The sequence below is a fragment of the Phaseolus vulgaris genome, chromosome 2 (assembly GCF_000499845.2).
Source record: "Phaseolus vulgaris cultivar G19833 chromosome 2, P. vulgaris v2.0, whole genome shotgun sequence".
Classification (NCBI taxonomy): domain Eukaryota; kingdom Viridiplantae; phylum Streptophyta; class Magnoliopsida; order Fabales; family Fabaceae; genus Phaseolus; species Phaseolus vulgaris.
This window is the reverse complement of record NC_023758.2, coordinates 42,020,183-42,034,140: the sequence shown is the minus strand read 5'-3', so window position 1 is coordinate 42,034,140 and position 13,958 is coordinate 42,020,183. Positions and strand designations below refer to the sequence as shown.

Sequence of the window (13,958 nt, the reverse complement as noted above, 5' to 3'; positions counted from 1 at the left end):
TAATTTAAAATTTGTAAGATGTGAATAACTGAACAAAAATGAATACGAGGAAAGAAAGAAAAACTATAGTGGGAGAGGAGGGTAAATTTTTTTATATGTCTTTTTATTAATGAATTTCTGCTTTTCTTTTACTTTTACTTTTTGTTTTTACAACATTATATATGAAAAATTAGATTGAGAGTAATTTTTTTTATACTTGGAATAAATGAAACCTTTTCATTTTGTATTAGTTTGTAATATAAAATTTATATTTTTATTGGTTGAGAATATGAGATAATTATATTTAATACACTGCTATTAGATTTTAAATTTAGTTGGAAATGGATAACTTTTTTATTACAGTGTTTAACACTTTTTATTAAACAATTAATTTTGTTAATTTCACTGTTGAATTGAACATTTATACCAAAACAAGTTCATGATTATTACAAAATATATTTATTATTTTCAATATTATTTTATTTAGTATATAGTATATTTGAAATAAATAGATAAATATTAAATATAAATAAGGTATTTGCATACTGTTTAATTTAACGGAAATTTAATATACATTGTCATTAAACTTATACATAATTTAACAAATTAGATTTATTATACTTGTACCAACCTAACTTAACAAGAGTTATTAAACGAGTCAATAATGTTTTAATAAAATAAGTGCATCATTTTTTAAATTTAGTTATTAAATTTATTAAAAAAATTGAAAATAGTTGTAAGTTGCACCTTACATAATATTGTAAAGTCTTTTAAACACTTTTTACATCAGTTTAAATACTTTTAAAGTGATATTCTCTTTGGAAAAAGCAAAAATAAAATTTGCACCTCCCCGTTATATTTAAATTTAGCTAATATATTTTTTATATAGTATTATATATTAATTATTAATTATAATATGCAATACCATATAACATATATATGATACCTTTACATGTTATATATATTTATAATATAAATGTATATTGTAGAATTAAAAAATACTCTAACCAAAGAAATCGATCCATGTTCTAACTTCTTCATGGTATTAATATACTTAATATATGCTATAAATACAATATTCATATTATAATTAAGTTGAAAATATTTTAATCAATTACAACTAAATAGATGGGTTTATACATAACAATAAAAAGAGTAAATTAGTGTAATTTAATTAAAACTCACTTATCCACAAAGGTTTAAAAAAAATGCAATTATGCATTCTTATTATCAACATCAAAAAATTTAGAATAGTAGCATCCTGTTTGTATATTAAACAATAAATAATATTAATTATTAAAATAGTTTGATTGATTTCCTTTTAATTTGAAAATCCTAGTTTACATTTTTTAAATGCAAAATTGAGTAATTTATGCATGATAAAATATTGATTTAAATATGTAAAATATAATGAAAATATAAATGTTAAAGTGAAAAATAATTCGCAATGAAATCAATTATTAATTTACGTGTAAATAGGATAATATGTGGAAATTGGTTTAAGAAGTGGAGTAAGTTTATTGGATCAAAGATTTTAGTGTGAGTCATTTAACAAGTGAAAACAAAATAGACCAGAACAAATTAAAAGGAAACAAAAGATTTTTTTTTTACATTCATGAAAAGACAAATTAATGGCAATAGATTCAGATGAAAATATTTGTCTTCTCTTCCTTGGTGTGGACCATCAAAGTGTCATAGTCTAGGTAATTAAGGTTAATTTTTTTCTTATTGGTTCTTGTCATTTGTGCACAATAAAACCTATAAATAACACTTCACTTCAACATTTTTTGTGTGTTCTTGTTGTCACGATCAGAAGAGAAGAAGGTATTTGAGGTAAGTTCTCTGTTTTTATTCCATTCTAGATTAGAGTATCTTCTTCCTAGGAGCTTTCATGTTTTAGAATTTTGTTTCTTTCTTTGTTCTTACTTCATACTTTTTTGTACCTTTTCTAATAATTTTCATTCTCCATTTTTAGTGTGTTTTTGTTTAAAAAGATGATTCTTTGGAATGTGGAAAACGTAAAGTTTGGTTCAAATATGACCTAAATCGAAGTTGTGGAAAATAAGGTTTAAAGAAAACATTTTTTTTTTAAAATTTGTATACGACTTTACTATTTTTTTTATATTTAAATTATTTGTCACTTATAAATATGGTTAAATATTCAAAACAAACCCTACTATATCTAATTTTATTTGAAAAAATATAGATTATTTATTGCGCTATTGAGTTTTTTTATATAATCAATGTTGATTAAATTAAGATTATGATTTAATATATTTGGTGATGTGTTGTTAATACTGTGTTTATGGTTAATTTAATATGTAATATAATCATGGTGGAAAATTTCGTAAATAATAAATTTTTATCGATATGTAATAGTGATATTCTTAATATTATTATGTGTGTGAAATTTGTGGATGTGATGGTATACGGTGATAACACAAATAAAGAAAATATGATTTCGAAAATATTATTATATGGCTACTTGAGGTAATAAATTTCTATATGAGACCTTAGTATCATCAACAATTGATTATTTAAGAAGTATGTGATAGGGATAAAGATACATTAAGGTGCATAAATCAAATAAAGTTCATGAGAACCTAAGGTAAACGGAGGGTGGTGATAGGGTTATTCGGGGTTGATGTACACAATTACTTGGATAATAATAATCACAGGTCTCACACTCCGTTCTCAATAAAATAAAACGTTGAACTATATTTTTATCGTCAATAAGACTAGTATCACACCAGTTGTGCTTGAATGTGCATGTTAAATGACAATTTTCCCTACTTATGTAAGACACACACAAACCAACATATGCAATGTAAGCAATGATGTAATACAAGTACTAATGACTATAATCACAATGTATGTGCATATTTATGTGTGCATAAAGTTTTTTTCAAAACAATTTTATGTTTTAGGATTTGAGGTTAACATATTGCTCCAAATTTCGAGAAGTATGTTTGTTTATTTTATGAATAACCAAATATGTTATATATTATAATGCAAAATACTAACTTGTGACCTTCATTTTAATATCAATAGTGATTGTCACTAGGTTAAAAGTTATATATATCTAATAGTATTAAGGAAATAATAATTATCAAATTATATGTTGGAGATCCCACATCGACTAGAGATTAGAGCCTTTCATTGTATATAAGTGAGTGCAAACCTCAACCCTATGAGCCGGTTTTATGGGGTTGAGTTAGGCTTAAAGTCCACTTCGTAATATGGTATCAGAGCCATTTCGAGTCTATCCTAGCGAGTATTTGTTGGGCTTATCAGGCCACCCGCTATCGGGCCGCTATCGGACCACCAATAATATATAGTCCCACGCACGAGCTTATATCTATCACTCTCGGCGTGAGGGGGGTGTGTTGGAGATCCCACATCGACTAGAGATGAGAGCCTTTCATAGTATATAAGTGGGCCCCCACTAACGGACTTGACTGGCTTGAAACTTTCAGTTCTCTTACTCGACTAGAGGGCTTTCCCTCACATCCTACTCTTCATTATAGAAGGTTCCCACCGCGCTCACGGCCCGGGCTGGCCTTCCAGCGGTAGTGACCTAGATGGTTAGGCTTAAAGTCCACTTTCGTAATATGGTATTGTTGGAGATCCCACATCGACTAGAGATTAGAGCCTTTCATTGTATATAAGTGGGTGCAAACCTCAACCCATTGAGCCGGTTTTATGGGGTTGAGTTAGGCTTAAAGTCCACTTCGTAATATGGTATTAGAGTCATTTCGAGCCTATCCTAGCGAGTAATTGTTGGGCTTATCAGGCCACCCGCTATCGGGCCGCTATCGGACCACCCAAAATATATAGTCCCACGCACGAGTTGGTAGTCTCGGCGTGAGGGGGGTAATTATTGTATGCAATATTTGACGATATTGTACCAATTATATGCAATTAATTTAATAATTATAGAATCTCATGATTAGTATCCTACCTAATTTGGGGAGAGAAACTCCCTATATATTTCCTATACATGAAGTGATGTAATATACACATAAGAGAATAAGAAACATTTGTTCTTCTTACCATTTTTTATCATTTTCTTATATGGTATCAGAGCACCGATCTTGGTGCCCCTGACAGCCTCTCCATTTTTATCCCCTAAATAAAAAATCATGTCTGGCAAAGAAGGCACCAGTAACGAGTCCGATAGAAACCTCGTACAACGCTTCAGTGCCGAGCAAATTCAGCAATTGGCAAGGGCTATTTACTCGCTCAACAATAACGGTAAAAGTGACACGTTTGTTAGCTCTGCAGGTCTGCTTGCCCATAACTCCTTTTCTAATTCTGCTTTTACGAAACCATGGATTTTGGATAGCGGAGCAACCCATCACATTGCATCTAATTCACAATTTTTTACACACACTTCATCATCATTTATTTCAAATGTTAATCTGCCCACAAGCTCAACTGCACCCATCTCATCTACAGGCACAATTAAATTCAATGACAAAATCACTCTCAAAGATGTTCTTTGTGTTCCTTCTTTTAATTTAAATCTCATGTCCATTAGTAAGATAGCCAGTTCACTAAATTGTTGTGTCGTTTTTACTCCACATGGTTGCGTTTTACAGGACTTGGCTACGGGGATGATTGGCTAGGGTAAACAACACGCAGGCTTATACTACATGTCCCCTTTTTCAAACCAAACCCACGCATCTCAAATATCGACCGATCCTGATTTATGGCACAAACGCCTTGGACATCCTTCTCCGACGTGTCTACAACTTGTATCTTTCTTACTACCTATCCCTATCAGTAAAAATCTCATTCCCATTCATAATCATTGTAGTATTTGTCCCAAAGCTAAACAGACAAGGCTACCCTTTCCTTTAAGCACAATAAAATCTCATTCCCCATTTAATCTATTGCATTGTGACATTTGGGGTCCTCATAAAACCCCAACTCATTTTGGAAAACGTTTTTTTCTCACTATAGTCGATGACTATACTAGATGTACTTGACTATTTCTTATGAATCACAAATCTGAAACCCAACATCTCTTAGAGTCATTCATTACATTTGCACAAAATCAATTTCAAACATCTATTAAAACCATCCGCGTTGACAACGGACTGGAATTTATTTCAATGTATGATTTTTTTCTCAAAAAAGTATTGGATGTCAACGCACTTGCGTTTACACTCCTCAACAAAATGGAGTAGTAGAACGCAAACATAGACATATTTTAAACACAGCACGAGCCCTCCTATTTCAGTCCAATTTACCATTAGAATTTTGGGGAGAATACGTTTTAACCGCCACATATATCATTAATCGCATGCCATCACCTTTACTAAAAAATAAATCACCTTTTGAGCTACTATATAATCAACCACCTTCACTTTCTCATCTAAAAACTTTTGGTTGCCTCTGATATGCAACTGTTGTTTAACCTAAGCAAAAATTTCATCCGCGCGCCCGACAATGCATCTTCATTGGTTATCCTCACAGTCAGAAAGCAACATGGCAGAAGAGCAAGCACCACCTCCTAAGAGGACACTTGGAGATTATGTCATGTACCAAGGACCAATGCATTATTCTAGTATCGCAATACCTGCTACCGCTAAGGCCTTGAAAATAAATCCTAATTTTCTCACTATCATCATTACTCATCAATTCAAAGCAATGGATCATGAGGATCCATGTTCACATTTGTCTACATTTTATGAATTGGTGGGAACAATGGGCTTTCAATCAAGTGATCTTGAAAATGCTTATATGCGTTTGTTTTCTTTGTCATTGGCAGGAAAGGCTAAGGATTGGCTCAGATCACTTCCAAATCAGAGTCTCACTAGTTGGAAGGAGGTAGAGGAAAAATTCCTGCAAAGATTTTTTCCAATTTCTCGCTACATCAAAGCAAAGTCTGAAATTTCTGTGTTCAGACAAGGAGTAGATGAATCATTCTGTGAGACATGGGAAAGATTTAAAATGTTACTTAGAAAATGCCCAAATCATGGGTTTGAAGATATTGCTCAACTGAGCATATTTCTCTCCGGTCTCAGATCTGACACAAAGATGCTCCTAGATGCTGCAGCTGGAGGCACAACGATGACTCTTGATGTAGAACAAGCGACAAGGATTATTGCTGCATTGGCGTCAACTGATTATCAATCCCAACATGATAAACAAAATACTCAGAAGGAAGGTTCGTTAGAAGATGCACTCTTGGCTCAAAATAAAATTCTGACACAACAGATTGAGCAACTAACCGCACAAATGGCTAAATTGTCCCAACAGTTATATGTTGTGCATTCATCTCAAAGCCAGAGTCACTCAATCATGTGTGATTTTTGTGGAGGTGATCATCCTAATGGACACTGTTCTTATCTGAACAATTCACCTGAAGTTGAGGATCCATTCATGCTTGAAAGAATGAGTAAAGTTGAAGAAGCCCTAACAAAGCTTGTCATAATGGAAGAAAATAGCATGGCAACAATCAGGAATATAGAGATCCAAATGGGAAAAGTGGCTAAACAATTTGAAGAAATACAAAGTGGTCAGTTTTTAGTTGACAACCAAACCAACCCAAAAGAGCATTGCAATAAGGTAATAGCTGAAAAAGAAGATGAGACTGAGGAGTTAGAGAGAGAAATGAAAAGAAGTGAGGAAGAAAAAATTAAAAATAAGGAGAGAAGTGTTCTTGAAAAAGATTTATCATATCCTCATCCTCTTTCAAAAACAGAGAAGGACAGAAAATTCTTTGACAAATTGCTCCCTAGGAATTATTTTGCAGGAAATCTGAAGCAAGATTCAACATTTGAGAGATTTCTGAAGAATAGGAGCTATATTGAAGAGAGAAATAGAGAGTTGGAGGCTAGATGCAGTATCATGACTCAAAGGGACTTGCTTCAAAATTCTAAGAACTTAGGAGGTTTTAATCTTCCCGTGTCTATAGGCGTTTTATCTGTGGACAAGGCTGCACTGTATTTAGGCGATTTGGAGGTTCAACCCACCAAGATGCAGTTGGCAAAAAGATCCATCAAAGATCCTTATCGTGTGGTTGAAGATGTTCTTGTAACGAGGAAGAATGCATACAACATGATGCAACAAAGAGAGTTGTCCATCTTGAAATAAACAGGCGTCAAGTTAGATGACGTTAAACGAGCGCTTACTGGGAGGCAACCCAGTCCACATTTTAGTTTTATGTTGTTTTATTACCTTTGCTGATTTTATTTAAAATAAAAAATAAAAAATAAAAGTAAATAAGAATAATAATAAAAAAATCCTATATGCCTCCTAATCATTTTGTAGGTTATGTATTTTTGACCTGGGGACAGGTTCTATTATTCAGGGGGGCAGATCCAGCAAATGAAGCAAGACTGTAGATAAATTTTTTAACAAAAAGATGGATGATTTCTTAAGAAGAGAGGATTGAGCAAAAATATGGTTTTATCTTTCTAATTCTCTTTTCTTTTCAGTTATTTGAATTTTTTCTTATTTTATTTATTTTATTTTTCGGTTATTTTGTTTTCTGTTTATTTGCTTATTTGTTTGGTTTGTTTTTATTGCTTATTTTGAATAAATTTCCTGTTTTATTAGTTTGGTAATTTTAAGTCTTGAATTATCTTTCTTGACTAAATTTCAGTTTTAATTTGTTTGTTTTCTAGTTTATTTTTTTTTTCAAATTAAAAAGAACTAGAATATTAATTTTGAATTGTGGAAAAAAGAATTTGTGTTTAAATATTAAGTAGTGAGATGAATTAGACACAGGTTAGAAAAGAAAATATGATTGAATCCCTATTTAAATGTAGTTAAAATTATGATACATGAAAATTTAACAGGATAATTGATTAGGACAAATAATGACAAGACAAAAAGGAATGAGACCATTTAAACCAAGTGAGTGTGTGAACCTGAAACAGTTTTTGAGAGTTTTACTGATGAATTGACAGTTGTGGTTACTTAATTTTTATTTTTGTTGCATCATAAAAGAGCATGAAGATGATTGAGGCATTTGTTTGTGTTAAGTAGGAGCCAAGGCCAAAAAGCCAACCTTTATATTAGTATTCCATTTTTTTATCCCCTTTGGGCCAAGAATTTTTTTGTTAATATTGCACCTTAACCTTTATTGATATAATTTCCTACCCTTTAGCATGTCTAAGGAAGGAGAACATAGATGCAATACATATAGAAAAGGGAATGGTTGGTTCTGATTGTGAAAGTTCAAAAAGTTTAAAATAGGAAGAATTTTTTCCTATTATTGAAAAAAAAAAGAAAAAAAACAAGAAACAGAAACATAAGAAGAAAAAGAAATAGAAAAGAAAGATAGAAAAATTTCATGAAAATCATGAAAAAAAAAATGAGGAAAAAGGTGATATCAAAAGAAAGTGGTAATTAGATAACATATATGTTCTCTATAATTGAATTGTAGGTATGTTCTTCTTCTTTAAGATGTGCTTTTGTTATCTAAGAAAAACCAATATTTTTTGGAAGCCCAGCCTCATTACAACCCTGGAAAAGACCTCAAGATTCATGTTTCTAATATGTTTGTGATTTGAAGATGAAATGAAAAGCAACTGTGATTTGTTATGATTCAGTGAAAATATAGAGAAACACTTACCCGTGAGAGCATATGAGAAGATATTCCTTGATGAATTGTCATTTATTTGTTTTGATTTGATCCTGGAAATTGATTGTGTCTATAATTTTCTATATTTGAATTTGGAAGCATCATAAGTTTCTAATTTGATCTGTTGTTTAATGAATTAAGCTGTTTGATATTTAAATTCAAATATATTCATTTACTTTGCTTGAGGACAAGCAAGATTCTAAGTTGGGGAGAGTGATAAGTGTCTAATTTCAGTAATATTTCATATTAAAATATAGGCACTTATGAGGATTTATTGCTAATTTACATATAAAATAATCCCTAATTTGTGAATTTATACCTTTTTACATTTTTTATGATCTTTATTTGAATAAGAGTATTTTATTCCCAAATTTGGTGTTAATTGCAGATTTCTAAGGAATATTGGAGATTTGGATTAAAGATGAATGATTTGAGCTAAAAAGATAAAGATAAAAGGTCCCAGAATGGAAAAGATGCAAAGAAAGATTGGGCCTTTTTTATGTTTTATCATTTAGCCCATTAGCGCGACATAGGAAACAACCTAACCCTAGAAAACTAGGATAAATAGAGGGCTAGAGGCTCAACCTTAGGGTGGCAGATTGAGAGGAAAACACCATAGAGTGAATTGTAACCCAATTGGGAGAATGGAAGGTGATAGAAGTATGCGTGGCTAATTCTACCCTTTGGGATTGGGAGTAATCTGCTCAAACTCTTATGTATTGAGGTGATATTTTATATATTAATATTCAGTTCTTGATTGATTATTGGTATTGTTGTTTTACTTTTAATTTTCCGTGACAAATTGAGAATCTTAAATCTGACCGGGAGGTATTTTTAGGGTTCGGACCTAAACAACAATACTTAACATATTTGAGTGCTAGGAATAGACTTGAAATGTTAATTGCTATTAAACGTCCGAGCTTCGTTCTAAGTTGTTCTTATAATTATGCGAGGGATCGATAGTTAGGGAACATTCTTAAGGATTTTATATGCGAGGAATCGATATAAATGATTTTTATACGGGCATCAATTTCAATTAAAAAACTTAATATTGACATGTTAATCAAAATACATGAGAGTGAGAGAGATGAAACCTAATCCCTATTTTTCCAATTGAAACAATTAATTCTTTGTCTGTTTTCTTATTGATCATCGCCAACACAACCACTCTCAATACACTTTTAATTGTTTTGTTCTATATTTAGCGATTATTGTACTTGATAATTCACTGTTCCTTGTGGGATCGATATCCGTCCTTAGGGACAATTATTACTTCTGACAAACGCGGTGCACTTGCCGTAAAAAGTCATCAACTTGCCACCCGGGCATCATCGACAGGGGAAAACATTGTATGTCGATTCAACAAATCCTTTATGGTCTCAAATAAGCATCTCGAACATGGTTTTCAACATTTTCTCATGTGATTAAATCTGTAGGATTTCAACAGTCCAAGACAGATTACTCTCTATTCACAATACAGAATAACTCATCATTTACTGCCCTTTTGATTTATGTGGATGATATTCTTTTGACAGGAAATGATTTGACAGAAATTCAGCGTGTTAAAGATTGTTTATTACAACAATTTCGCATTAAAGATCTTGGAGACCTAAAATATTTTTTAGGGATTGAATTTTCCCGTTCCAAAGCTGGTATTTACTTGTCCCAAAGAAAATATGCGCTTAATATTTTGCAGGATACGGGACTCACAGGTGCTCGTCCAGACAAATTTCCAATGGAACAATACCTAAAACTCACACCAGACGATGGAGAGTTATTAAAGGATCCAGTCAAATACAAGCGACTTGTGGGACGACTGATATACCTCACGGTTACTCGGCCTGACATAGCATTTTCGGTTCGGACCATAAGTCAATATATACAGGATCCACGGAAACCTCGTTGGGATGCCGCAATTCGAGTCCTAAAGTACATCAAAGATCACCAGGACAAGGATTGCTATTGCCATCCGAAAACAATCTGACATTGACAGCTTATTGTGACTCAGACTGGGGAGGTTGTCAGACAACTCGGAGATCAGTATCTGGATATTGCATTTTTCTTGGTTCCTCTATTATCTTATGGAAGTCAAAAAAACAGACAAACGTATAAGATCATCAGCGGAAGCACAATACCGCGCAATGGCCAATACTTGTTTGGAGATAGTTTGGTTGCGATATCTGTTGCAGGATTTTAAAGGTGCCATATAACTTGCCAGCTCAACTTTTTTGTGACAATCAAGCGGCATTACATATAGCATCAAACCTAATATTTCATGAACGCACAAAACACATTGACATAGACTACCACATTGTGCGAGAAAAATTACAAGCTGGGATAATTAGTCCTTCATATGTGCCCACACAGTACCAGCTCGCAGATATTTTTACGAAGGCATTGGGCAAGGAACGATTTTTGACGCTACGACACAAGTTGGGGTTCTTGATCTTCACCTACCAACTTGAGGGGAGTATTAAGGAAATAATAATTATCAAATTATATGCAATTATTGTATGCAATATTTGACGATATTGTACCAATTATATGCAATTAGTTTAATAATTATAGAATCTCATGATTAGTATCCTACCTAATTAGATTGTAATTTGGGGAGAGAAACTCCCTATATATTTCCTATACATGAAGTGATGCAAGAGAATAAGAAACATGTGTTCTTCTTACCATTTTTTTTATCATTTTCTTATAAATAGTTAGAGTGTAACTTTTTTTTACTTAAAAATGTAGTAATCAAAGCGTTACGATTCAAGTGTGACTTGACCTATCTAACCCATGTCACAAAATATTTGATGTTCATCTACAACAATCTCTCCTCAATAATTTTCTTCCTACAAATCAAATTCATGACCTTGAATTTAATATTAATTGTTGAATCAAACGCTTGATAATTATAATACAATTCTTTTTACTTAAAATAGTGGTAATTTAAACATAACGATTCAATTATGACTTAACACACTAACTTACGTAATAGAACAAATGATGACCACTTGTAACACTTTTGTCTTCATAATCACATTTTAATTTAACCATAGTGTTTTTTTCTCTCTAAATCTTATTATTTTTTTCATGGTTTAATATTCGAGACTGAATATCCCCTACCGTTTGTCTTATGTTTTCTCCCCTACAAGTTGTCGTCCAATATGTTTGAGAGGTGAGATACCTATGCAGAGACACTCCAACGCTCAAGTAAGTTTGGATTCATGAGTGCTTTGTATGTTTAGTTAGAATTAGAAAAGTCATTTACCTTTTACCATGAGAGTCCTCTCATATTTATAACTTTTTATTGGACCTTATTGATTTAATCACTCTGACTCAAACCTAATAACTCCTAATAATGTTGAGTTATTTACTAATCCCAAATTAATCTAATTAACTAGTTAGGTAATTTACCTTTACATTTAGATTCAGCTACTTCAGAATCGGATGTGACATTTCCTTCCAAAACTAATTTTGTTGGTTTCCAAAACTATTTTTGTTGGAGGAATCTAAATTTTGTCTTTTGCATATGTTTATTCCTTTGGCAAAATCTACCTTGATGACATACACGATAAAAATAAATAGAAGCATATGAAATCCTTTTCGTTTTGGATAAAAGTGGATTGAGCTTTGGACAAATATTTACCATGTTGCATAGCCACAAGTCCTTTATTCTATTTATGCATATCAAAGTGTTTTAATGTTTTGCTTAAATATACACTTTCACTAAAACCGAACTTTAATGACATACTGAAGTTTGGTGAGAGTCACAACACTTCTTTCTTATTTTTTTTAATATAATATTATTATTTTAAAACTTTGTCGTATAAGTTTTTTTAATATTATAATTTTATTTATATTTATTCATTTAATTTAATTTTAAAATTTAATTTAATTTAATTTTAAATTCTTAAACATTATTTCTTTTTTACTTCATTATAATACTTTTTAATTGATTTGTTTTTCGATTTCACGCCTTATCTATATAAAATATAAACTTCTAATATACTTAATTAACCATAAAAAAAGGTAAGAATATTACACTCCAACTAGATATGATTGGTGAACGATGACTCAAAAAATAAGAAGAGAGTATATGGATGAGAAGCATAAGGAAGAGGATAATATGTGTAATGTTGCGTGAGAAATCTTTAATCACAATAACTTTTTTGCAAGTATTATATAAATAACAATTATGACTTTTACTTTTAGATGTTATATGAAGTCAATGTAAAAAATGTAATTTAATCAAACGGTATTAAAAAAGTTGTTAAAGTCTCCACTGAATTGTATTGTAGTGTTGTAAACTATTAATCTATTAACGGTTTTCTAGGTTATATAACTGAGTATAACTTTTTACTCTTATTTAACATAATAATGATTTATTTATATTTCTTTTATTAGAATTTTTTACTATAGTAAGTCATTTTTAATGATTGTTCTATAAATATAAATTATAGAAAGTTTTATCTAAATATATTATGACAGATTTATGATGTTTTATATACAACAGTCATAAATGGTCATAAATTAACTTACTATGTCAGTTTTTAATACAGAACTTTTATATTATATAGATCTATATTCTCATCAGAATCATCATAAAATTTCTTTTTCCGATTAAAAAAAAGTCGTGCAACTCAATCATTTTTATTTTATATTTTTCCTCTCAATTTCCTTACCATTTTCTTCAAACAAGCAAAATGTTACGGAACAGGCAAATACAGTATCGAGCACAACAAATACATCAAGAATATTAAAAAAATATTAAATTACAATATTTAAAGTTGAAAATGAGAGAATCATAATATATAAAAATATAAAATATCTTTAGTTCACCCAATATCTTTTTAACATTGAAATGGTCAATCATGCATAACTTGTACTAAACCGTGTTCCACAAAAAAAAATTGCATCACTATTTGTTTCCTTGTTAAAAGCAATGAAAACAAACAAAACATTTTGTTCTGAAACGAAACATCAAACATTAATATTGAGAAAAAAAGTTTATGCTGACAGTGTTGAATTCCTCTTGGTGTGTTACGTTTCGATTGGATAGAATGTCTTAAGAATCCAACTTGCAAAACTTTTTTGTGTAGGTGTCCGTTATTTTCTGTCTCTTGCAAAATTGAAAGATAACCTTCAAAATTTAATGATTTAGATGGGTTGGCCTACAAGGATTATGACGCTCACTACCTTTCTATTTTTTAGGTGAGGAGTGATTGTTGGAGATGTGTGTTTTGAGCATGAAATGAGAGATAAAAGAGATTACTTTTCAACAAAAACAAAGAAAGTTAATTATGTAGTTGTGGCTGACCCCATGGAATGAATCATAATTTGGATTTCAGTGTTTCAAATTTGGGGAGCTAATTAATTAATTTAA

The 13,958-nt window shown here is 31.1% G+C and overlaps 1 pseudogene; it reads right to left on the bottom strand.

Annotated features, from left to right (window-relative positions):
* Window positions 1–5,863: 5,863 nt before the first annotated feature.
* On the bottom strand, window positions 5,864–5,969 carry LOC137813186 (small nucleolar RNA R71; annotated as a pseudogene).
* Between the last annotated feature and the right edge of the window lie 7,989 nt (window positions 5,970–13,958).